Source organism: Alligator mississippiensis, chromosome 4 (genome assembly GCF_030867095.1).
Source record: "Alligator mississippiensis isolate rAllMis1 chromosome 4, rAllMis1, whole genome shotgun sequence".
NCBI classification, from domain to species: domain Eukaryota; kingdom Metazoa; phylum Chordata; order Crocodylia; family Alligatoridae; genus Alligator; species Alligator mississippiensis.
In genome coordinates, this window is record NC_081827.1 from 120290718 (window position 1) to 120318338 (window position 27621).

The 27621-nt window shown below is 40.8% G+C and overlaps 1 protein-coding gene across 6 annotated transcripts in view; it reads right to left on the minus strand.

Annotated features, from left to right (window-relative positions):
* Positions 1-27621, minus strand: part of EPS8 (epidermal growth factor receptor pathway substrate 8) — a 195370-nt gene that overhangs the window by 109638 nt on the left and 58111 nt on the right. For 5 of the 6 annotated variants that reach the window (XM_059726544.1, XM_059726541.1, XM_059726542.1 and 2 more), the window contains one exon: positions 964-1021. The gene's annotated coding sequence lies outside the window, so the exon portion shown is untranslated. Of the gene's footprint in view, positions 1-772; positions 798-963; positions 1022-27621 lie in introns of those variants that run through there. The other variant, XM_059726545.1, reaches the window with a different exon arrangement.

The following is a 27621-nucleotide window of genomic DNA, read 5'->3' on the forward strand; positions in this document are numbered from 1 at the left end:
AGTAAACATAAAGACTAGAAACAGGTTGCTGGACCTGTAAGCAGTAGAGAAAGTCTATCCATAAAACCTATTCATGGAGTGGGGGGGAACAAGGAATGGCATGGGCAACTGGTGCCTCCCAGGGGCACTGGCCATCACGGGCCTCTCTCAGGGGGCGGGGGAGGTCATGTGCACCCGGTGCCCCCACCCCATGCATCGTCTATAAGAAATGGTATCAAACACGCAGGGAAAGATAATGGGAGGAGATGCAAAGGAAAAACACTGACTGTGTACACCAGCAGTTCCAGTGGCCTCTTAGTACCCACTGAGCTGAATACAGAGACCAGCTGAAGAGAGAATTACTGTCCCGATGAGGACAAAACAATGCAGACAGAAACAAAGACTGGACAACAGGACAAGCATGGAAGGAGGAGAAAAACAACTGGAAGACTGAAAAACACTTGGTGCATCTACACGTGCACTTTACTATGGAGTAGACCAACTCTGGAGTAAAACATTACCTTCCTAAATGTTCACTGGCATTAGGGTGCAGTAAACTAATGAACTCTGATGTAAAATAGTACTGTCCCTGATGTTACTACCTTACTGTGGAGTAAGTAACTGTACTGAAAGGCACATGTAGATGACGACAGGGGATGGCTGGGGCACAAGGGTACTAAATTGTGGGGGCTGCCTGCCACCTAGCAACATGGCTCCGCACTCAATTTCCCATCCAGTCCCTCTACCCTCTGTAGCCTAGGGCTGCTCTGCTGCAACTCAAATCGCTGCTGACCTGGGCACAGATGCAGACGCTGCACCCAGGAGCAGTTTCCTCTGGCCCAAATGGCTCCAGAATGTATTGTGTTGCATTAATTGTGCGCGTAGATGCACCCGCTGAGACAAGGAGGCAAAACAGCAAAGAGCAATTAATAGATAGACATGGGGGTAAATTATGTAGGAAGCCCAACAAAAATCAAATCTCACCTTTTATTTGTCACCCACTGGAGACGTTTCCTCAAGACAAGCCAATTCAGTCAATCACCTGCAAAAAAGGAATTAAAAAAAAAAATTATGAAGAGAAGCAGCATTTTGCAAACACTGTTCCCACGTATATGGAAAACCTGCTGCAGCAACCTTCAAAAGCCAGAGTGTGCTGCTTCAGATGAAAAAGTCTGAAGGAATGATAACTTGGTCTGTCCAATATACAAGAACTCTTAAGGGGACTACAGCCTCAAAGAACGAAAGGGCAAGGAGCAGAAACTCAAAACTAGGTAAAGAAATGGTCTTCAGCAATAAGAAGAAAGAGGAGTAACGAGACAGTCAACTTCCAGATGGATGTCTGAGGTCCAACGAGTCAAGTATTCATTCTTCATTCTTTCAGCATTAAAATGGCCTCCACATTAATTTTGAAAATAATTATTTCTAAACACAGTATTCCTAAGCACATCCTTGCACTGAAATACAAAGTGTTTATCCAAAATCAGGTTTTTCCTCCTATTCTATCTTGCTTTCATCTAATGCCTTCCTTTGCTTTGAATAAACTGTGTCAGCAGAGACCTTGTCTACAGCACGTAATGAAAATTTGTCCCTGAACCTCATCAATAACCCAGAATAGTTTCCAAACTATTTTCTCACCAGGAGTTTGCTCTGTGTATCAACACATAGCCTTATGCTCCCTTGATTCCTAAAGGACCTCTGGCACCACTGATTGATGATGCCTTAAGGGATACCAGTCTTTGGGATGGTTTATCCCCAATACATGCTGTCAAGGACAAGACATAAAATGAGAGCTAATGACAGAAAAAAATGGAATGGTCAATATTATTGGAAGAAGAGTTCTTTTATAAACCAGGAGAAAGGTAGACAAGGAATAAATATATCACCATGTTGATTTTAATAAGCTTTATATGCATTAAAATTAAACAAATTAATCTTTATAAAACACTTAAACACCCATGAATGAAATATAACCTCTGCTGCTCCCTATCTCTTGCCTGCCACAACTTGCTGTTAACTGTATAAAAGGGAAATTTGCCTAAAGAAGCTGGAGTGGCCTATTGCTTAGTGCCTCTTAGCACCCTTCTCTTACCCCATGGGTGTACTCCCTCTTTAAGAAGCCCTTGGTCACCTTAGGGTCTGGAATCATGGCCTTCAGCTGCCCCTACTTGGTCTAATGAGCTTTGGCTGTTCCTGCCCTGAGCCTCTCAGGGTCCAGCCTCAAGGTCTGTTTTCTTGCTGGGGCTGGCTGCTGCACTACTGGTCTACACTGACTACAAAAGTCCTGTTCCCCTTTGGACTGCAGCTAACAGGGTTGGGGTTCCCTGGTACAATGTGGAAGAAGTTTAAAATGCTCAGCGCACAGTGGAATGAGATACCCGGGAATAAAAGGACACAAAAACCCACACACACTAGGCCTGTGCAAAGTGGCTAGTATTCACTTTAGATTCGTATCCGGCCAATTCGGGGAAGAGTGATTTAATTTGGTAATTTGAATCACTGTCCTTAAATCAATTTGGCCAAATCCGTTTTGGAAATTCAGCTGCTGCTGAATCAGCCAAATCTCTGAATCATACAAGTGCCATCCCCTGCCTGCTCTCCCAGCTCCCAGCAGGGGGGGTGATCCCTGCTGTCCCCCACCGTCCTACGCTGCATGGGAGAGCTCTGTCAGGAACCCCCCGACCCCTTCCCCACTGTCCCAGCTCCTCCCATGGCTGCCTTGCTTGCCCTAGCTACCAGCCCTTTAAGAAAACAAAAACAAAAGAAGTCCTGACTCACCAGCTGCCGCAGGGCAGGGGAACAAGCCCCGCCGCCCCCCACAGCCCTGCACTGCATGGGGGGGGGGCTCTGCACAAACCCCCAGAAGCCCTGAGGCTGCTGCATGATCCAGTGAGTCCGGGGGCAGGGGGGTTGTTTTATTTTCTTAAAGGGCCAGAGCTGGGGTGGGTGGGGCAGCCATGGGTGGGGCTCAAGGAACAGGAGAGGGTCGGGGGGCTCATGACCCCCCAGAGCCTCCCCATGCAGCGTGGGGCAGTGGGGGGCTGCGTGGATCACCCCTCCCCCCCCCCCCACTGGGCAGCATCCAGTGAGTAGGGACTGTTTGTAAAGCACCGGGAGCTGGGGCTTAGCAAGGCAGCCATGGTGGGACTGGGGGAGCAGGCAGGGAATGGGGCTTGGTGGGGGTCCCCCCATGGTCCCCTCCCCCCTCAGCCAGCCTCCTCTTCCCCACCCCCTACTTACCAGCTTGGACCCTGTGTCCAGCTCCCTACTGCAGCAGGCAGGGACTGCCCAAGTCACCAAATCTCTCTGAATCTTTCCTGAATCAATTCAGAGAGCTTTGAATCGATTTGGACTTTTAATTGGTCTCCTGATTCGGTTCAGATTTGGAAATTCAGCCAGCACCTGAAGCTTCACACAGCCCTAACACACACACACACGTCTCTCCCTCTCTCTCCCTCCCTCCCAAATACATAAATCCCTTTATGAAAGTACATCCTTAATCCACACAGTGATGGATCTGTAGGAAGTCTTAAGGTAAGAGACAATAGGTTAAAGCAAGATTAACCCTAAAGGGTTCACTCTTAGTTGAGATCTATTTGTATTTATTCCAGTGGATCCTACAGCTTTTTCATTTTAATTACATTCTGTACTTTCAAGAACAGATTTTATCCATCAATGCACAGGTTTTTCTCCAAACAAGAAAAACCTGCCAAAGGGAAAGAGATACTTTTTCAGAAAATATTCTGTGGCATTTGTAAAACCAGACTAATTACTGAGCTCAACTTGTGTTGCTTATTCTTTGATTTTACCTATTGGAAAGAGCTCAGACCTCAGTACCTGAGCACCCAGGAACACCAAGATAAATTACAGAATAAAAACATTGCTTGAGTAATATTCATGCACACCTCAGATTAGTTACATAGCCATTTTTTGCCATCATTTGCATTTGCTCTAATCACCTTGGTAAATAATTTATTTGACCACAGTATGCTGTCACTATTGAGTAGATCCCACCTCCACAACTGTACAGAACACTGATGTTTACACATCATTCTGTTCACAGCTCCTATAATATTAGTCTTATCTGCTTTAAGGACTCTAACGTACAATGGAAAATATGAAAGGAGCAATCCTTCATTTATTATTGTAAATTTTCTCTCTCCACCTTATTCTATCTGCTGTGCCTACAAAACAAGCTCTTATGGAACAAGGAAACAGAAGCCTCGGTTCACACAATAAGGTTAGCTCAGAAAATGAATTACCAGCCTGCAGTTTGTACAGGTGGATTATAAATTTTGAGAGAGGGAGGGGAAAAAGAAGCTCAATACAGTAGCAGCCTTTCTTGAATTCAATTTCTAATTCATAATTGAGGCTGACTGATGTGTTTGTTTTGTTTGGGTTTTTTTGCTAAAATATAAAATATACATATATTTTTAAATACACACAGGAACTCATAGATAATACAATGAAAGAAGGAGTATATGCTTATATAAAGATATAATTATTTATAGAAATAAGTGGGTGCTTTTCGGGGTAAGAGTTGGGGGTTTTTTGTTTGTTTTATTTATCTATAACTAGAAACTTAGGGGGAGGGGACAGACTCAATTAGAAGCAAGCTATCTTGAGTCTGTAACTAAAGACTACCTGGGTTCACTACCAGGGTACTGCAAGAGAATGGCTTAATTATTTACAGTGCATTCCATGAAAGACTGTTTTCCAAGGTCATCTATTCCGAAGTGTGAAGATAAAGCATTAGCTCCCAACAGTATAAAGGCCAACACACGAACTCTATCAACTTGGGTTGTAAAGTAAAGGAGAATGCCGAAATGCACCTTTAAATAAACACGCAAGACTTGGAGAGTCTGCTTTCAAAACTAGGTTAGTAACAGGATAAATATTTTTACTTGAAATAAAGGGGAAGTACTTTATAAATAGGACAAATGGTATTTAAGTGGCATAACAGGAGATTACCACAAAAGCCTCAAAATGAAAATTGTAAAACTATAAACAGATTGTGAATGAATCATTAAAATGGAGTTTTTCACAAGCTACAGTTACTGCCAGCTTCATTTATGGGAGGGAAATTTAACATGCCAGTCCCTTTGCATGTGTAACAATTTCCATTTGCAAACAAAAAAAAGACTACTGCCAACAGTGCACAAGAGGTTACTTAAGCATTCACAACATGTTTACTTTGAGCCAATATAGCCAATACATGTATAGCCCTCCACTATGCCAGGCTCCAACACTGAAGAACCAACTTGGGTGGGAACTGCTGGCATAACAACCCCAGAAGGGCAAGTAGCTCACTACCATTCCACAGCAGAGATGCTATTAGAAACAGACACAAAATTCTTATATTTTGAATTGGACATTTTTATAATTGTTTCTTTTTTATTGTAGTGGCCACTAAAGACATACCAGAATAGGCATGACAGTAGGCAGATACATCCCAGAGCAGGTGAAATGGCCAAAAATCTGAGGCTCTGAAGGAGCTAGGGCAGACAGGACTCCTTGCCTGACATGCAACAAGCCATGAATTACAAAGTACAAATGCAAATGCAATGCTGGCAGGGAAAAGTGGCAGTGGTGAGCACTCCCCCAGGGCTGTGGCAGGAAGCAGCAGTGGTGGTAGCAGCCAGGTCCTAGTGCACTCCCATCCACCCCATTCAAGCTGGGTCATTCCAGCCCAGAGCCTGGAAAAGGTTGTCAGCCACTGGTATAGAGTAAATCATAAGTGTGGATGCAGAGCAAGAATTCAAATGCAGTAGCATGAATTGCACCAACATTCTGCATCAATGGGAATGATACTAGTGCAATCTTACTACTGCCATGGTTTAGATCACTCATGCGCACAGAGTAATCTTTAGAGTGGGGTTTTTTTTGCAGGTAGTCTCAATTTTTGGGTATCCAAAATTGATACCTACTAGAAAGGGCCTGATCTTCAAACAGAATCAAGTTGTTCCCTTCTGAATGTAAAGCTTCCATATGACACAAACAGGCACTCCCGGAAAAAGCATAAAAAGCCACTAGGTTCATGTAATAAAGTCAGTTTTGGGTATACCATTGATTTTGATCATTTCTAATTTCCATATTTATCATCCAAGTGCCAAAAGCACTGTTAAAAAAAAAATCTCTCTGAAAAATGCTGCAATGTGACTACAAGAAGCTAAATTAATGTTCATTTTACCACAGAAAGCCTTCTATAGCAAGAGCATTTTCATAGAATGCTTACTGCCCATGATGAATAAACAGTGTTGCATTTATGGCATATAAGAGTAACAGTAATGAAACTAATGCTTGGTTACAGCTACAGGAAGGACAAAGAAGTTAGGCTACTCAATAACAAACAGTTGAGTGTAAAATTGCTATGCACAACTGTGATATGTATATGTTACCATAGACTTGCTTTCATTTTTTTGAATAAAAAGATATTACTATATTGTTATTGCATTGTTTTGAAATGGAAACCAAAGAATATGAGCAACATACTAAGGTATTAAGGTAGCTAAAGTTAAGGGCGTCTTAATCCCTGTTTATAACTTCCTATTTTTTCAGGTGGTGCTATGGTCTAACCAACAAATATTTTCCCTGTTGATCTGGGTTACAGCAAGAGTAATTGCAGTACCCTTTTTCAAGAGAGTTTCTAATAAGATTACAAACAAAATTCACATAAGCCTGGGCTCTGGAAATCCAGCGCATCAGAGCAGACTCAATCAAGTTTGCTGGAGTATGGAAATTGACACGTTCATCAGCGTCACCGTGCTGACAAAATCAAGATGGGGCACTTTGAAATAAAACACGTCTGGTGGGCTTTAGTTCAAAGTACTCTGCCACCATTCTTTCAGGGCAGAGACATGTGGCAATAGTGATACACATGACCCATTGGCAACTTTTCATTAGTGCAGCTTGCTAATTAAAGCGCCCAGCACTGTGTCTGTAAGTACGTGTAAACATGCCATAAAGCTTGATCTACCCTGGCCAGGAAACTGATTTCCACTCTATAACCCAACTGTATCAATCTTAACATCTACGCAAAAACATTCGCTGATCATAGTAATAACCACTGAACATAGCCTATTTCACACACCATGACCACCCCCACCCCCCCACCAACACACATAACTCCTCCCTCCCACTAGTTTGAGTTCTAACTTAGATGGAAGACACTATCACAACTGGTGGGCTGGCAGGGCAGAGCTACAACCTTTACTGCTTTGATGACAACTGTGTTAACAGAAAAAAAAATCCTATAGTTTGCTAGTTACACAATAAATTCTCCCCTCCCATCTCTTTAGCGTGGAACAAGCATAGTTGACCAACTGGATTTGGTTCACTGGCTCCATCTTCTCAGTCAGCGACCTACAATTGATACACTAGGGCTGCAGTCCAAGAAGCAAAGGTGAAAGCTACTTTCCTTCTCACAGCCATTAAAGCAAAGAGCTCCATTCATGTGCCATATTAAATCTGGAGGAAGGAAGGAGTGAAAAGAAGACAGGCCGACAGGAACATAGGTACCAGTTAGTGAACTAGTTCTAATTCAATATGATTTCAATTAAAAAGTGAAGGCATTTTAAAAGCTATGTAGACAGGGTCACTGGTGGGGCTGGGGGGGAAACCAGTGCAGCTCAGTTAGCCTAGAAAAAAGTGTCATTGGGTATATGGGAAGGGAAAAAAGTTCCAGAGCCCCTATAAGCTAATTCAGTTTGGTTCCTCTGAGGCCCCAGTTCATGAATACATCTCTAGTCAGGACAGCACTGCAGTGGAGCTTAAGATCCCACCTGAACTAGGGCCACAATATTGAATTACAAACAAATTGAATTCCCTTGTGTAAACTAAACCAGAGAATGAACATTTAAATATCTAGCACAGTGATTTTCAACCAGGGTACCAAGAAATTCTTTGAAGGCTGTCATAAGAAGTGTGAGCATATAAGCAAGATGCAAGGAGGTAAGCAGATAAGGGCAGGTTCAGGATCTCCCTGCCTAGTTCTTCCCCTACCCCCAAAGCCTGCCCCATCTGCAAAGAGGTAAGTCCTGTAATAAATTGGTTTTTGAAATAGAGTGGTCAATTCACAATTGTTATAAAAAGAGTGCCTCAAGTGCCTTATTCACAAAAGTTATGAAAGAGTGCCTCAAGTATGACAAGGGATGCCTCGACTCTAAAGAGGCTGAGAACAACTGATCTAATGTGTATCCCACATCAGTGTCTATAAGGCTCCCGACTGCACAATTTTTACACAGAGATGTGCATGCTGTGTATGCTTTAGAGTCAGTGTTCCCCAATTCAGTGACACATCTACAATTTTACAATTTATATGCTTGTTAGCATTGTAATGTCAGCATAGTTAATGCAAGTTCTACTGTCTCTCAGAGAAGAGAGCTGCTTACTACGTCAGTGGCTTATAGCTGTGCAACCAATGATAGGTAAAGCATCTAAAAGCATCACCAGAGCATTTGGTCTGCAGATTCTAACTATGATTTATGATGATGTACATGACAGAAGAAGTCCAGCATAATTCCCCTAACTTGACTGGCAATTGCTCATAAAGTGAACATACTTGTTTTGCAGCCACTGGGTGCATCTACACATGCTTTTACACCAGTAGAAATTACTGTGCAGTAAGTGGGAATAGGCCAGAATCTACATGTGCAGGCACTAAGGTGCATTAACACAGTGTGTGGACGAACTGGAACTAACTTTAGTCCCAAATCAGTCCACACACACAGTGTTACTGTGCAGTAAGGTGTCTACATGTGCATTACTGTGCAGTAACTAATCAGGAATACATTTAATATCTGTATCATGCAAGTATCAAATTTACATTCAAGTTGGCATAAGTCACCATATTTATTGTGCAGTATGGGCGTGAACATGTAGACGCACACCCATACTGCACAGTAATTACAGTTACTGCGCAGTAAAATTGACACATGTAGACACGCCCAGAGTCATTAACATGGAACCTCACCAAAATCACTTCTACACAAAACCAATTAGAGTACATTGGCACTTTAAGGCTGTAGGTTTTATGCTATAATAAAATAATCCCAGGGAAGCAGTCTTAAAAGATGGAACCCTGCAGTAACAAGTTAATGAGCACTTGAGTTGGAATAAAAGATTTGGTAAGTAGTTTTCAGTGCCACTCTTAGGATGTTATAAACTGTGAACATTTAGTTTTCAATATTAAAAAAAAAAAATACGATGATGTAATCATTCCATAATATAAGTGGGAGTGCATGAAGTCCTGCTTCATAACACTTGAAAAGGCTGGGCTTTAGGTTTTTAAGTAACAGCTAATTATTTGAAAAGTTTGCAGTAAAAATGCTCAGTATTCGAACTGGGATCTTGGAAGTAACTGTGTTGGTCTGAGCACAAAAGGAAGGAGAAGTCTTCGGGTCTAGGCGATATCTTTTATTAGACCAACTAAATAAATGCCTGCAACCCTCCTAAATTTGCATTCCTGCAGAACAGCTTTCTAAAGACTGGCTTTTTTCATATCTGAGGGATTTCTGACCATCTTTCATATCTCTCACCATTTTTAATTTCTTTCTTTTTTTTGCCTGAGGAAGAACGTGTGTGTCCAAAAGTTTGCAGATAACTTTTTTGCAACTATTTAATTGGTCTAATAAAAAAATATCACCTCTACCCAAAGACTTTGCCAATATTTTAACTGGCATCTGTTAGTGGTTTTTTGTGTTTTGTTTTTTAGTGAAGAAAATTAAAAATGTAGGAAGTAGCAATGTGGCTTGAAAATGAAGGATTAAAATATATTTGAAATATTGAAAAGGAATGATTATTTAGGGATGCAATTCTAGAAGTTTTAAATAATATGTATAAGGAACCTTCCAAAATCAGAAACTATGACTGGATAAGTCTACTGAAGTACTAAATTTAGGGAAGTGGGAAAACAAACATTTAGAAGGTCTTTTGATACTCAATATTACTTTGAGAATGTTTCAATACGCCAAATCATCATTTTTGTCAATACACCATTTGGTATGCCCATTAGGTCCTGTTTTGACAGCTCTGCAAACTAAAAATTTCTCTTTAACCATAGTACAGGTAAAGCATTCCCCACACTTCTTTCATAATGAGCCTGAATCTTCCTTGCCAACTTGGTTAATGTTACATGTTGCTATGCCATGCCAGCTGTTTGTTCCTTTGTACAGAGTCCCCTCAAGCAGCAAGGGTGTCAAGACTAGAGATTTCTAATATACGTGCCCAGCAGGTTTTTTCTTTTTTTAATTGAGGATGTCTTTTTAAAAACTTAATTCCTGCCTTCCTCCTCAGTTTGCTTAAGAATTTACTCTCCATATCTGACCAACTGATCTTTCCTTCCCCACAAAAAACTACTACCAAATGTGCTAAATTTGTGATAAGCAAGACAACTAAGCATTTCATATTGATCCAACACAGACAAGCAAAAACTAAGTGTTGCTGTTAGAAAATAAAGGCCCCATGATGTTATCAATTCCTCAAGATAACCATTCCCTCTGTATCATAAGAGAAGAATGATTAACTTCAAACTAAATATTTTCCCTTGCAATAATGCAATGGCAGCACTTTAACACAAGGACAGTTTAGAAAAATCTTTCAGTTATTACATTTTATTTTACTGATCATATATTTAAAAATGCTAGTTGGTATGCCTAGTCAAAAGTCATATTCAACAATTTCTTCCACCACATCTACAGAATTTCATGATGTTTGGGAACTTAGACTTTTGGTTACATTAAGTATCTCTGACAAGGAGGTTTATTCTACTTAACTTCACATAAGAGGCATGATTCTCAAATGTTATGCAGCTGCATAGCTTCATGAATTCTATTAATGATGTAGGTGTTACATTTTATACTTTAAAAAAGCTGTCAGTGACTCAGGGCTGAAAACTTGCTAGTCTAAGTCTAGAGCAATTTTGAAGGAAAATCCACATTTGAAAAAAAAGATTATACATTTCTTCCAGAGGCTAATTTAAAAACATACACATACACACAATTCTGAAAATATTTATAGCAGCTTCTCAGCAGTTTTGAATGACAGTATAAGCTACAGGAAAGGTATTGAATAGGGCATGTGATGTGGTTCCAGACCTGTGGTAAATCATATTGGTCAGCAGTGTGGGGATGCAGCTGGGTGCCTACAGCACTGCGGAAGCAGCCACTGTTTTTTGCTCCCACACCCCCACAAAGTCAGTGCCCCGAGACAGTTGCCCCAACAATCCCCACCCCATTTTCTCATGGGTATCACCTACCCACAAATAAAATGTATATTAAAAACATGCATGCACATGTGTATGCACATCATTGTATCCATTCAGTATAACTAACATTACTCACTGAATTATGCCCAATGGTATTTTGAGCAACAATATGGTAGAAGGGAAATGCATTACTCGTCACTGCAAGGGTAAGAGAACAGTTAGTGGGTATCAGCCAAAGTCTTCTCCCTTCTACCTCTGCCTCCTTACCCACTCCCCTCTCACGTAAGTTTTGGACAGACTCTATTCAATAGAGGACCTTATACCTATTGACCATGGCAACTGTACTTCATTGACACTGACTGCAATATTCCAGTGTCCTTCTAAACCTAGTTTTCACCTAGTTTATTTTGCATCTCCTGGTCTCTGATATAGTTCATCCTTGACCACGAGGTAGGATTTATTTCCTTGTTTCAATTGCACATAAAACCTTCCCAGTGTCCACAGCTTGTATTTTCAGTCTGCAGACATATGTCAGGCTGGTTCTGAGGGGAAAAAAGCCTCTCTGTTTCCCCATATGACCCTGCAACAGCATATGGTTCATTTTCATGTGTGCGCAAAAGTAACACCAAGAATGTTTTGCCAATTCTCCTGACATACATGAAAAAGTCAGAACTAGATTTTCTACTACTTCATCAGCAAACAAATACTCTTTCTTCTTATTGTGACTTAATGGTTTTTAATTTGCTGAAGGTGGGTACATCCCTAGCTGTTGCTTCCGACTATTACACAGTTCCCCAGTGCTTGCATGCTATCTGTTTTTTGTCTAATAAGACTGTAACCAGTTTTCAGCAAGGAACCATCTTTTATTCTAGGTTTATACAACATCTCTCACAACTGGGGATACACAACTAGATAACCATGTGCATGAAATAACTTCTGCAAAAAAATAGCATGAACAAAATGTACCCTTGCAGACCTAATGCAGCATTTTGCCAGTACGTCACACACAGCTGTGTACAGTGAGGACTCCAACACTTCTGGTTCAATGGAACCTTTGCTTCATACAAGTTCCCAGCCACCTGCCTCCCAACAAGCATCTCCTCTATCCTAAGCTTTTTTGATGTTAAATTTGATTTTTAAAGATTAAATTCAAATAAAAGACTAAAATCCAAAGAGGCAGGGTAAAATCTTGTCTTCTATCTCCATTCCTTATTTCCAGTGTTTACTGTTTTAAATCTTAGATTTCAAATTCAGCTCTGGAAAGCGGTAAAAAACCCAAACAAAACAAAAACAAACAACAACAACAAAAATCCTTGTGGAATCCCACATTTTTAGTGGGTTGTAAAACCAGAACTTTGTTGTGGAAAAGTAGGCAACCGCAGAAAAGAGAAAGAACCAACCAAAAAGTAGTTCTACTAATAGTTCATTCCTCTGGGTTCAGTACACTGTGATTTGAATGATTTCTTGCTCTGTAGAAGTCTTTTTGGCACTTGTCACTTAGATTCATGATCTTTCTTGATCATTTGACCAAAAGATTTGGTGTTTTTGTTGTTTTGTCAAAATGACAAGTTTAGAACAGTGACAAATGTGCTGTTCTGACAGCCTCTTCAGAATAAGTTTGGTTTTGAAACCATGTTTTCTTCAGCTGCATGGAAGTTTGTTATCATGGGAAGTTCTGTGTTGAAAAAAAAATACATAAGACTTATTTTTATCCATATTAATATAAATGGGTCATTGCCTACAGCTTTTCAAACAGATTTGCAAAACACACTAAAGCAGGGGTCGGCAAAATGTGGCCTGCGGGTCAGATCTCGCCCAGCAGGCCATTGTATTTGGCCCACAGGGCCCCTAAAAAATTCAGTAAATTAATATTTATCTGTCCCTGGCTGCCTGTCATGCAGCCCTCAATGGCTTGCCAAAACTCAGTAAGCGGCCCTCTGTCCATATTAATTGCCCATCCCTGCACTAAAGGATGACAATGGCTTTGAAAATGCATGTGTAACCAGATGCATCTAAACCAGAAGTATTAGTCCAGATAGTAAAATATTAAATATCCAAGATCCTGTATCAAGTTGTGATGGTTGCACAGCTGTCTGACATAGTAGCTTACCAGCTTGCTCACTTGTGTGCTTAAAATATGGCAGTACAGTATATAAAATTAAGACTTATTTTATTTTATTTTGCTTAAGACAGTTTCTACCCAGAGTTTTGAAAAAATAAAAATATTTCTCTATTTTATCAGAATTGTATCCTTAATGAATCAGAGAAATCAAGGACCAATCTGATAATTTCTTGTTATGTATGGAGAAATGATTGATAGTATACTGATCTCTGGAACAAAGCATCAAAAGGAGATTTATCTTTAAAAGATACTGTAAATTCTGGGAAGTTGAATTTAGAAAAGAAAAGGAAAAGGGTTGTGTTGGGGAACGTCATATCTTTTTATTTGAATCTAGAAATTTTGTCTGAACAGTTGAATCATGTCCAATAGTTATAAACTCTTGCATGCCCAGAATATTAAAATCACAGATCACAATTATGACAGATGCCTCACAGGTGGGAAACAGATATACAGTGAAAGAAATAAATGAGTTGTATAAGGTCACATAGAAAATCTTTCATAGAGCTGAGAAGTGAGTCCAGATTTCCAAGCATTTGTGCACAGGCTTAACCACAAGGTTAAAAAGCTTCCTTTACAGAAGAAAAGAACTACTTATTTTTGCTTCTGCTTGCTTCTTTCATTAGCAATTTAACTTTGGCTTACACTATTTTTCCCAGCCAATTTTTGACTGAAAGACCACTGGGGTGTAAGCAAAAACAAGCACCTTTCTTTTTTAATTGTTTCAAACCTTCTTAGTATTACAAAGATTTTCCACCCCACTCACCAAAAAGATGCAAACCTTTCTTGTCCCTACCTCTGTCTTCCTGTTCCATCCATACCTCCCAAACTCCTCTACAAGCCACCTCAAACCTTTCTCCTTCTATGTTCACAACTCACTCACACATTTTTACCTGTTGTGTTCTTACATGCATAGGTTTATGCACTGCTGAATAATTTAGTTTCTAATATGCCACCTTATCCTACCTTCTGCCTTACACATAGAAGACAGTCTGCCAAGCTGAAGCAAAGCCAAAATGGTGAATCAGGAGCATTGGATGCAAATTATAACATAAAAAGACCATTCAACTTTTCAAGTACAGATGTGTTAGGATCTCATCCCCTCTGACTTTCAACAGAGCTGAGAAACCAAACTGATGTCAGTGTTTTGGGGCATGTGTAGATGAAACAGGGGTCCTAAATTGAAGCAGTGGGTTTTAAAAAAAACAAAACACTGCTTTAATTTAGGGCTGTTTAGACCCCCATGTCATGTACACACCCCATTGACTTATCTGCCTCTCTGGTGAGGAGGGGAAGGTGAGATGCTGGTGGGCGAAGTGGTCCCTGGGCTGCAGGGGGGGGGCGGCTGGTGCTTTCCCCTGCAGCAGCCTCTCCCCCGAGTGGCACCCAGCTCAGAGGGAAGCATCAGGCCCCCGTGCAGTTCAGGCAGGCAGGCTCCAGGCAGGGGGGAAGATCAGGCTTGCTGCTTTTCTTGGGAGGAACCTGCTTTCCCAGGCTGCTGCCAGGCTGCCTGCAGAGCCGTGGAGCTGCACAGAGCCCGGTATTTTGCTCTGCGTCTGTAGGGGCAGCAAACTAAAACTCCTTGAAGGAGTTTTAGTTTTCTACACCCTAAGTCATGTAAGCACATTACACCTCCCCTACAGAGGCTGGAATTAACGCAAACTACACCACCGATGCGTGCAAACACCAACACCATTAAAGCCGTGTAAAAGCATTTAGCCTGCTTTAAAGTGGCACCTACACACACTTTAACTTTTAACTACACACACCTCATTTCATCTACACATGGCCTTGCAAATTCACTGCTGAGCCTCCTTACTAGCTTTCATTGAGAAACACTGGTCAAAATCAAGATGGAATTTTTATTTCTTCCAGACAAGCAGGCAAAATAAAATCATAACAGTTTTCAAAGTCAATGTAAATAAAATGTAAATAAAACAATGAGTTTTCTGATTAATCTGAATTATGGACCCCTCCTGGATTAGGGAAAACCATGCAGAATTTCAGAATACTAAGAAGCTGCTTTTTCCTCTTATAAACAATAGGAAAAAGATGGACTTGGGTAGGTGGTGTCACTTGCTTCTCAGATTAACTAGCTATCTTTGTCTTTAATATTTTACATCAAGGGCACTGAAAGCTGCACTTGGAAACTGAGTTGCAAAATACATATAAAGTAATATTTGCATAGTGCATTCTTGTATTGCATATGGATGCTTTAAAAAATATACACCTTTTTGAGGCAATTCTTAAACTTTTTCATCTTTCAAAAAATATTTCTACATAAAAATGGGAAAGAACTGGAAATCATTCTAGTTGAACTATTATAAAGTAAAATTCTAAAGGCACTGAAATGGAACAGTTTGAACTGTATATAATGCAGTCTGAGTTGCCAAGTACAGGATGATTACAAATCAAATTATTTTCAACATCTCATCAATGTTCACTTAGATAATTTAATCAGAAATTTAATCATTTAATATATTCCTTGGACTCCAAACTCAGGAGATTGGTTCCAGTACTGTGTTGTTAATCTATTCCAGCCTTTAAACTAGCCTAAAAACATGAATAAGCTATTTAACACATGGTTTATATCACCATCACCACCACTGTTTCCATCAAGAGCTCAGATTTATTAGTGCGTCACCATATGACATACTATTCTAGCCTGGAAACCAAATCTGAAAATGTTCTCTAAATGTCAAAAATGTATTCATGAACAAGATGAGTCAGTTAACTATAATATTTTTTTTCAGTAAAAACAACAAGCATCACGCAGAGCAGACTCTGAAGCAAACATGGGTTATTCACTTGCCTTTCACAATGAACAAACTAGAAAAGGATGTTTAGAACAAACTTTAGAAGAAATGCATTTAAGATGAACTGCAGTGTTAATTATTGGAGTTGGCTGAATACTGGAAAAAATAAATTATAGGCTTTTTGCAAATATTAAGGCTCCATGTCGATTGGACTGTATCCAGCACCATAAGTATTTACAAAGTTGTATTTTTTTACATGACTCAACTAGGTCTAGTTGATGCAGAATGTGATCAGCCCACTACTTAATTAGATGACCAGTTTTGAACACTGGCCACAAGATGCCAATATTACACTAACATTTATTGGTGATACTGAAGAGTTTCTTGAGCTTCTTGTGATTCTCAGTTCACAAATTAATTTAGAAAGTCAGAAAAAGACTACACCAATCTTCATATTTGCCAAAAAATCATTTAAAAATAGCTAGCAATATCATTTATAATGAGGTAGTAGCTTAAACTATAGCAGCTGTATATGCAATTTTGAAAGACTGACAATGACATTATCTCAAACATATCAACAAGACTTTCTCTCAAACCTTATTTACTGAAAGTGGTGGCTGTTGTCCTCAGCAAAAGCCCAGTGTCATCATCCATCTTAAATACACAATCAGTAGCTTGATCAAAATAAAACACAGCAGTATTTCTTCTAATGTAAATTATAAAACCATATGCTGCAGAACAGTCCTCAGTGATGCTCAGTTCAACTGACTGGGTTTAAGGAATAAAATCTGCAACCTTTTAAAGAACGTGGCTGCAAATGACTAAAACCAAACATGAAGCCATTACAAATGGGTGTAACTAGCACCATCAGCGTACAAAGTGTTATGCATTGTGCAGAGTGTCTATTATTGGAATATGGTAAGGTTTAGAGTCAACAAAGTGTCATAAGTTACCTTGGACTTTGGCCTGTTACATTGCTAAAGAATGTTTTACAAATGCTTTAAGTAATAACAAATTCGAATGAGAAAACAAAAAAGTCATCAGAGAACTGCTAATGACTAAGGTGAATAGAAACTAAACTGGGGTCTTCTATTTAGTGAACTTTTGTTCTTATTCTTGAATAGACACTCCCTCTTTGTCCCCATGGGATGGGCAGTTGTCTTCCTCTTACTTCCAAGTCCTTGATTTTCTTCCTAAATGACATAAGTAGGAGCACCCAGCAAGTAGGCAGGCAGCCAACAACAATCAGCTGGCTCCTGACCTCTGCATGTTCCCTCTAACAGCAGAGCCCAATTCATAAGAAATATGCTACTAAGGTATTCTTTGGGCACCATGGTTTCCTTCATGGAATTCAATAGATAGGAGATTTACTAATTCTTCACAGGTTCTAAATTATTTGGTTCCAATATCCACACTATCCAATTTAACTGAGGCCATACTAATAAAGTGTTCACAGATTAAAAGAATGATGCTTGATAGAGACAGCATTTCCTGGATACTACTACTAAAAAATCAGATAAAGATAATAAGCACAGTCAACAAGACCCTTAAACACAGCCATTTGGTGCCAAGCAATTTCTGGCCCAAAGGTCATCCTTGACATTGCCATAGACACAGCTAAATGACAACATATGCACAGCTCTTAAGGAATTTGCCTAGATTGGATGAAGGAGGGTGTGGGAGTGGGCCTGAGACAGAGGCAGGCACTGCCCAGCTGTGGTGGGGCAGTGTAAGGCAGGGCAGGCCAGGGCATGGGACGGAGCTGTGGCTCATCTGGGGGCTGGCAGCAGATGCTGCACACACCCCGGGAGGGCACGTGCCCCCAGTTCTGTGCACAGGGCAACAGTGGGCTGCCGCTGCAAGCTAGGTCCTGGCCTGTGCAAGGCTCTTGCCAGTGGGGGGTTGGGGTAGGCTGGGCTGCGCTTGGGGTAGGAGGCAGCAGCAGCAGCAGCACTGGGAGAGGGGTTTGGAGAGGCTGCAGCCATTCCAAAATTTGCTGTAGCCCCTGCTCCCAGAGCCATGTGCCCCTAGCATAGCCCGGCCCAGCATTGGCTGGGAAGAGCCCAGTACAGCCCCAGCCTCAGCCTGCAGTGCCCCGCCCCACCCTGTGTGCAAGATCAGGGGTACATTCCCCTCATGACCTCCCGGTGTGCATGGAGCAACAGAAGCTGCTCCCCCCTGCCCACTCCCTCCGGACAAGCTGAACCTCTATCCCATACCCTGCCCCCCCCAGCTGTGTAGCACCTGCCCCTGTCCCACTCCCTCCCTCACTGTGGGGGTCTCCATCTTCCTCCCCCACATCCCTTCCCTCCTCCACAACAGACCTAGCAGCAGAATGTCACACTCCATACTGCGGAGCTGCATTTAAGAATTGGATCCATATTGGCCGATATGACACATTAAAAAAATCAGCCATCGGTATTGGCCCAAAAATCTCTATTGGTGCACGCCTAAATTTCTAATGGCTGAAGCACAAAAAGAGGTGTTAGAATATCTGGCTTCTGTTCCCCTTTGATGAATTCACTGAATAACTTGTTGCCTTAGTGCTTCATTTTAATCCAGTAAAATGGGATTATTACTACCTGTTCTCTTCACAAAGGAGATATGAAGTTTGCTTTCAAATGGCTGAAAATTCTTGGATGGAATTTACCCTGGAATCTCAAGACGAGATATTCTGCTGAATCAGTCACAGATAAATTAATTAGGAAGTGTGGTTTCAATAAAAACAAATTCAGTCCCATTCATTTTATCCATGCATTAGAAATTTCTATTAATTTACAGTACCTCCTTGAAAACCTGCAAATCACCTCTACATGTTCCCAGACAGTAAAAGGTATTATAGAAGCAACATTTCACAAGGTTTCAGGATCAAATCCAAAGATTTTTACAGGAAATTTGCAGGATTAAGTATATGAACTTACAGCCAAAATCATCCTGAGCTGAACTATAGTTGGTCCATAAACAAATGCAAGTTAATAAGCATGCTAATTTAATGCTGGAAAAATAACCCCAACAAAATCTAAAATTGCTGTGATAATCATGCTTTCATCAGCTCAGGGTAATCAGATTGAGGAGTTTTAAAATACAAGCGGCATTTGTGCTTAAAATTCTTATGAAAGGCTTTTTACAATGCAGCATATTGCTAATAAACTAAGCAGTCAAGGCCTGTAATGACAGTTGCATACTTTGAAATATATTTCAAAATTTGATAAGAAGTCTTTTAAAGCTTATATAAACACAGAAAATGGTTTCATAGCTCAGTCTCAAATACAGTAAAACAAATATTTTATGCAATGGTGTAAAGCCAATGGTTGAGATAGTACTGCCCCTTCACATATCACAATAAGGGTGGGATTGTGTCTCAGTTAATGTATTGTCTGAAGTTCCTCACTTGGTTTTTCAAGGGCGTTATCCAAGATTTCCTTTATTTGCTTAATAAGTAAATATTTACTTTGTTTCTGAGCAAACTGGATTCAGCTACAAAAATATGCTGTTTAAAAAGTCCATACTATGTATAAGTGGAAAAAAAAACAAAACCAATCAAATATGGATAGTCCAATTACCTATGCCAGACAGAGATTTAGAATCAACACAAATCACTGAATATTTAGAACACAATGTATTTGTGTTTTTTCACACTACAAAGCAAATATCCAGATTCTTGATTACAGTATTTTCAAAAGCTGTATTACACTGCTCTGTAAGTAGATTAATAGATAAGTAAGATTTTACAGAAGCACAAAAATTATTATTCTTCACTGAAATACTTCACACATCTTACAGAAGTAAATCATTAAACAGACAGATAAAGATAGATTACAGCTGAGATTTTTTTAATCTTACAAGAGCCATAGGGTTCCTATTGGAATGAATGGGAATTGTGAAAGTCAATTTCCCAGTCAGCTTTTAAAAGTCTCAAGGGCTAGGGACAGAAATAACACAATGAGTAGAAGTGATCAGAAACCGGTTCAGGGGGACAAGTTCAGATAGGGATGAAGCTCAGTCTGAGGCGGGAACTGCCCCACCCCCCAGGCAAGCCCTGGCTGGGGTCTGGGGCCAGGGAGGGGGGTGCTAAACACCCCTTCCTGGCTCAAACTTACTGCTGGCTGCAACTGTGGACTACATATCCCAGAGGCTCCTGGAAGCATGAAGAGGAAGTGATGAGCAACCCTGCAGAGTCCTGCTACCTTAATTCTGGCCTGAAAACCCCAGAGACCTTTGGGGCAGCAGGAAGAGGAAGTGAACACACTGCCAGAGAGCCATGCGCTAGCACCCCCTGGCTTCTGGCCTGAACCACTAAAGGCATGTGGCGGCATTTCCTGAATCAAAGGTAAATGTCTGTTCACTTCTGTTTCAATCTGTGCAGCTTAGACTAACCTGCAAAGACTGAACTGATTCAGCCTCAGGCTTTTTGTCTGTCTGTACCTAGCCTTAAAAAAGGACATCAACATTATCAAAAACCTCCATGTGCAACTATGGTGAAAGGCTGTGGAACATCTGCTGGTGGGCTGACTCCTGGAGCAGCTATGCACCAGGAAAAACCTAGCCAGGTTAAAGACAGAGCCATACTATATGACTCATATTGGGGGGAAGGAGCAAAATCTGTAATTATGGTGACAGGACTCAAGAAGCAGCAGCAGCAACTTTACACAGCATTTTAGTGTAAGAAGTGAAAGGTCTGGTATCCATTGTAAACAACAAATGCTTATGTAGGATGCACCTGCTCACATCTGGAATTTCACCAGCATACCAGAGCTAGCACTCTGGTATGATAAAATATATCCTCACCTATAGAGCAGAATAAAGATGAAGATACATCCATTAACACTATGAAAGAGTACTTTCCACCTTTTTCAATTAAATGTTATCTATTAAATAATAAGACTAGCACTTAACCTGAAATATTTTTCTAGATGCTCACATACAAGGAAGGTGTTAATCTTTTTATACACTGGGTTGGCAACAATAAAAAAATAGGTCTTTAATTTGGGAGATTTATTCAGAATTAAGAATAGAATACTCTTAGCATGAACTACATTATATTCTGCTATTTCATACCGACGTTTCAAAAACTTGAAAGGAGGCTGTAGGAAAAGAAATTCACTTTGGAAGAATTAAGTTATCACTTCTCTGCAAACATAACAATTTGAAAAAGAAGAAGAAAGATCCTTGCAAGGAAGAAGTAATTTTTGCAATGTAGGGTTTGCCATGCTGAAGCAAATCACTGCTCCATTCACTCTTCACTTTTTTCTTTGACAGTGACCAACAGTTAATAATATTAAACCATTGTGCTATCATCTAAGTCTATATTAGAGAAAGGAAAACAAATATCTTGCTAACCTCTGTAGATAATCCTTATGACCAAGTATGACAACTGAAAACTTTTGTATTAAAAAAAAGTTAGCTGCCAATTAGTAGTTACAATTACTTTATAACCTATACTCCTTGGTCACCTTGATGCCACTATCTTGTACCTTCCCCTCCCTCCGATACATTAATTCCAGTTTCATAACTGTTGTAAAGAGCATATTTTACAATACAAACAAAAATGTTATTCAACACCTGGATTTCCTCTTACGTGAATTCCTAGTTTAATCAGCTACACACAACCCTATAAAAGGGTAGAGTGCCAAATGAATATATTACCGTAAAGCAATTGTGCAAACCCGAGGCAAGTAGTCCTATTCAAAACAACAGGACTACACAGACACTTGAAGTTAAGCAAGCAATTATGGGTTTTTCCCCCCTAGATCAGGGTCTGTAGTTACAAGAAGTAATATCTCTAAGTAGCATAACACTCTTGATGAATGGGACTTCTCCCAACAACCACTTGCCCCCACCCCAAGCTGCCTGCCTCTCCCAGTGTCTACACTCCCCATGCCTGCTCCACATGGTGCCTGTATTCCCCTGCTGCCTGCCCCTCCCCCACACACAACTTGCACCCTCCTACCCACCCCTGCCATGGCATCTGCCCACCCTTACCACTTGCCCCTCCACCCCCAGTGCCTGCAACCCGACATCCCTCCCCACAGTGTCTGCATCCCTGGGCACTTGTTTCCCCCACCTGCCTGCTGCCCCTGCTACCTGCCCCATGTACTGCACCTCCCTTTCCTGCTTGGCCCCCCATCTTCCCCCTGCACCATGGGTTACTTTCCTTTTGCAGCTACTGCTCCTGCTCTGGCTCAGGGAAGGGAGCATAGAGTACATGCTGCTTCCAGCCCCAGCCCGGCCAAACAGCAGTTTATGCAGTGGCAGCTGCTTCAGCCCCAGCCCCAGGGTCAGTGCCATAACTGCTCCCTTCACTATTTGGCTGGGGGAGGAACAGAGGCTGTGAGAATAAGGTGGCAGGGGAGGTACAGATAGGACTGGCACCTCAGCTGCAGCCCACTTGAACTTGAATCTTAAGACAAGGAGCTTCCCCCCACCCATGGTGAATGTGTAAAATACCTCATTTTGAATTTGCGTAAATACAATATCTACCCGGTGAATCATATAAGTCATGGTGCAGAAACAGCCCTATGCAAGTGTGCTGCATATTTTACATAATTAGCGTAAGACCCATGGCTTCTTTTCAGCATATCAGCACTGGAATCAACATGCTTCTAAGGGGTATGATGGGCACAGACTAAGATGAACTCAAATGGTTATTAATAGCTGATGGATTTGGAGTTGGTAAGTAAAAGCTATACACCAGATAGGATTTAATGGATATGATCCACCTGGAATATACTTGTCACAGAACTTGAGGGAGTGGGTGAGATGATGTCAGTTTGATTTTGACCTCAAGTCAGGAGGCACCTTACAGTTAGAAAAGTGACCACCCCACAGACCACTGGGTACTTAAGTATGACTCACGCTGACCATGCTCCATCCCACTGCAGAATGCAAAGCATGATGGGGGGAGAGAGACTGTGATTGAAGGAGGGAAGAAAAGAACAGATAATATGGAGCCAGCTATGTCTCCTTGGTGATACCTTAGGATCTCTCTGTCTAATTAAAGTAAATCCCTTGTTGTCTCATAAATCCGCTATTCATTTGCTTTCCACTGCCTTGGCAAGACAAGGAACTGGATAAAGGAGGCAGGTATCTGGCCTTCTATTGTGCACACAGATGCCTGCTACCAGGAAAGCATATGGCAAGCTCATTGGCTAAAACAATTTACAGTGAGCTAAACTTTATTAATGATTACAGAGTGACAATCTGTTATGGCCTCTAACAGCAACAGTGGAGTTTCACTAATAGTGACAACACTAAAAGACTGTTCCCATATGCCCAGTGAAAACTTGTGTCATAATTTAATCAGCTGTATTTACTTTTAGTCATTTCATGAGTGATCAGTTCAGGTTTTATAATGAAGTACTAAAAACCAAAGTGCTTGATAATATAAATGTACATGTTGCCTTTATCAGGTTGGTATTTAGAAATCTGCTTTAAGTACTACATGCTAGATAGAAAAAATGTTATACCGCACAGCACACATTCCTTTTCATGAATACAATTTTCACACAAATACTGAGGGATATCTTTTCCTGACATTTCCTTAAGCAAGTTGCCACATTTTCTTAAGCAAGTTGAACACAAAAAATGAGGTGAGAAATTCCACATTGCTTATTCCTGTCATTTGATGACTTGGCAATTAGTTCAAAGTACAAACCAGCCACTTTCAATATTCAGGAAAAGAAAAGAAAGATACATTCAAGTGAAACAAACCTCTCTCATTCCATATTGCTGCTTTTGCTATGGAGAGGAAGCCATTTGGAAAGTGTGATAGCCACTTGGAAGCTGATGTTTCTAAACATAACGAACAGTCCTGCACATGCGAGAGTTGGGATTGGGGAAGAGCACAGTGAACCCAAAGTTTGCTTTGATTATTCTTGAAAAAAAAAAAAATTAAAACACGTAATTGAATGACAAGGCTCATTTCTAGCCTATAGGGCTTTAAAGAAAACCTGTTAGGAAAAAGGAATTTTGACAGTGTTCATTTATCTATACTTAAACACACCTTCTTTATTCTGAAATCAGATACATACTGCATAGAAGGAATTATTCTTCCCAAATTATTGCAAAAATATTTCAAATTTTGCTATAAAATCTGCCATACAAGCTAAAGAGAGATAGTACTACAGTTATGTCTTCACATTATGTACTCAGTGACTGTAGATTACTCATACATTTCCAAAAAATGATTGGATGACTATTATGCTACTATTGGACAGACTTTCACAGTTCAGGTTTCAACTCTACCAAGTATTGCTGTTTTAGGAGTCATCAATTAAAGCTTTAATTACAGGGTTTAAATCAAAGGGTTGTAAGTAGTCACAACCTTTGGGGGGGGGGGGAGGGGGAAGGGGGCAGATGAGGAGAGGAAGGTGACAGGAAGATGTACCTGGGGTTTCCCCCATATATCCCATTCATGTGTCCATGTGACAGGTAAGCTTCGTCATATATTTAGGTTCATATAGTCTATCTACAACTGAAGAGCTGAAAAGATTCAGGAGTTCTTCTGTCAGCCTTCCTGTGCAACAAAATAAAGGAGCTGCCTGAAGAATGCTTTTCAAAAGCCTACTTTCAACAGTCTCTAACATTTTTACAAAAGAAACCAGGTTCCAACTGTCATGACCCAAAGGTCTGATTTTTTGTGTGTGCTTCAGCACTAAGAATTATCCCTGTGGGTATACAGCTTCATTGCACGGAGGAGTTCTGCTGCACAGAGAACCCGCGTGCAAAGGAGAGAGTTCCCGCCACTTTGCAGCTGTCTTTGCAGGGTGCATTTTCTTTGCAACACAGACATGCACGGTGCAAAGAGTTCCCGCTCTTCGTATGCAAATTTGTGTCCCGCTATTGGCTAGTGCTAAATTATTCCCACGTGGCGGCTAGCGATTGGCCTGCTAGCCGTATAAAAGGCTTGAGCAGTTTCCGCCCAAGCCGAAGAGGACTCCGCAGCCATCTCGTGGGGACTCTGGGTGCGCGGCAGGGTCATAGATACCCTGTGTGTTATTCAGAGGAGTTTGGCGGCCTGATCCACCGCCCACCTCTTCCCGTCTTCGCGTGGTAACTTTCTATAAGATGTATCGACGAGTTTTCTATTTGAGGTGCCCTTGTCCTGGACATCCGGAGTTCTGTCTGCGTGGAGCCTAGCAAACTCCACGTGATTGTTCGTGTTTTCTGTTTGTAACCGCAACTCAAGCAAGTTTCCAGCCTGCACCGCGACCATCTCAGTGTAAGTAAACAATCTTAAAATCAACCGTTAAGTGTCTGTGCCTAATTCTAGCTCGGCGCCTGCCCAGGCTGCCAGCCACAGCCCGCATGCAGCGCGACCAAGGTCCCGGGTTCGCGCCCGGCCCGCACACCAACTTGATGAATCATTTAAAGATCATTTAAAAATGACCTTTAAATGACAGCATATTCTTTGATTAAATATATAACTATATCTTGTAATACATTGTAGGATACTTTAATATTTGAACTATGCTAAATAGTAAGGATTTTTAGGACTAGCCTATGTGCATTATACTCATACAAAGGTATCAGTCTGCAAGAGCATCTTCACAACTTTGTACTGAAAATTACTGATCATGTGCTTGGTACTGTACAAATCTTCATCCAAAAGACCAAGCAGACTAGAGAAAAGATCCTCCTATATAGTAGGAAGTAGCAAGCTCAAAGGCAGAGCTGGATAAAAAAGATTTTCTTTACTCAAAATATTTCAAAATATGTTGCAAAATTGGAACATCGGAAAAATGTTGCAAAATTGTAATGAAACATTCATTTTCCAAAGGAATGAATAACAAAGTCTCTCTCCTCCTCTCTCTCTTAAATACCCCCACCCACTTTGAAGTGTGGGGACACTGATACACAAAAGACATGGAAGGCTGCTGGAGCACGGCAATTGCCACACTCCAGCAGACTCAATTAATGAACTCTGCTCCAACACGCTGTAATCGCAGCCCATCAGAGCAGCCTCTGCGCTCATGTACAGGCACCCATGATGCCAATGAGGACTATTCCCAAATTTTTCTGTATTTTATGAAGACTAGATGTTGATGGGAAAACTATTTTCCAATCCTTCCTTCCTCCCCCCCCCCCCACTTTTTTCCAATTTCAGAAAATTTCCTATTCCAATAGGAAAAACATAAGGCCTTTCAACTGTTATTCTTTGGGAGAAAGAAAATATTTTGATACCAAAATAGGCAGAATGGCCAGGCCACCACCTGGGATGTGAGATTGACATAATCACCAATCCAAATTAGCCAGAACCTTCATCTCCAAGCTAAGTATAGGAGGAGGCACTCTCTTAAGCAGAACCCCTCCTCCTCCCATATCATTTCCCAGAGGAAAAAAAAAAAGTTGCTGAAAAATTCCCTACCAGATACATGTATAACCTGCATACACAGCCAATCATTTTTTCTTCTTTTAGTCAATGAAGTAGGATTGTGCAGCTGCTCTTGAAGTCCTCTCAGGACTCTTTAACCACTGCTCCTTAAGTAATTTCAAGAGCTCCTGAACTGAAACTCTAATGGTTGAAGACAACTTCATCGAAGTTGTCACACTTTTCACACTTGTCACAAAGTGTCCACATCACACTTCTAAAGAATGCAAAGTTAGACTGACTAAAGCCTTTGATTCCATCAAAAGAGAGGCCCTATGGAAGATCCTGATGAAATTTGGATGCCCTTCAGGACAGTGTGACAGCAACCATCGTCAGCAATGGCTCAGAAATGGACCCCTTCACTACAAGACCTGGAGTCAAGGAAGGATGTGTGATTGCATCAACACTCTTCCATCTGTATAGCAGTTTTCACATCTCATTATTGATGGACTTTATCTGGAATCAGATTCTCTCCCACGCAATATTGGAAGCCTCATATTAATCAGTCATGTTCCAAATCCAAGAAAACCAACACTTCTAATTACTGATCTTCAATATGCCAAAGACTGTGTTGTTTGTGCCCACTCAATTGAAAAGCTTCAGTTCACTCGTGATTGCTTCTAGGAAGCCCATGAAATGTTTGGAATCACTATCAACGTCATGAAAACCAAGATTTTTTTTTTTAACCAACCAGCTGCTCTTTCAAGCATTACAATTAGAGGGCAATATGCAGAGAATATTCAGTATTTTCCTTGCATGGGTAGCCACTTTACCTAAAAAGTAAACACAAAATAAAATCTGCCAGCACTGCTTTTGAATGTCTCTGAAAACATGGTCTTCAACGATCATGATAGCAGGAAACAAGCCATGCTTTCTTATCTACCTGGTTGTTGTCATCCCTATCCTACTGTATGGGTGTGAAACTTGGACAACATATAAGAAACAGAAGCTTTAGAACATTACCATCAACGATGTTTTCAGAAAATCTTCCATATCAATTGGAAAGAGAGAAGAATGAATGTAAACACCCTGGTTCAAGCAAACCACCAGCATTGAAGGCACATTTATATGCCACCAACTCCAATGAACAGGATATGTCATAAGGATTGACAATCAGCTCCCAAAATAGGTCCTATACTCCCAACTCACCAGTAGTCACAGGTCTAGTGGTGGGCAAAAGAAGAGATTTAAGGACAGC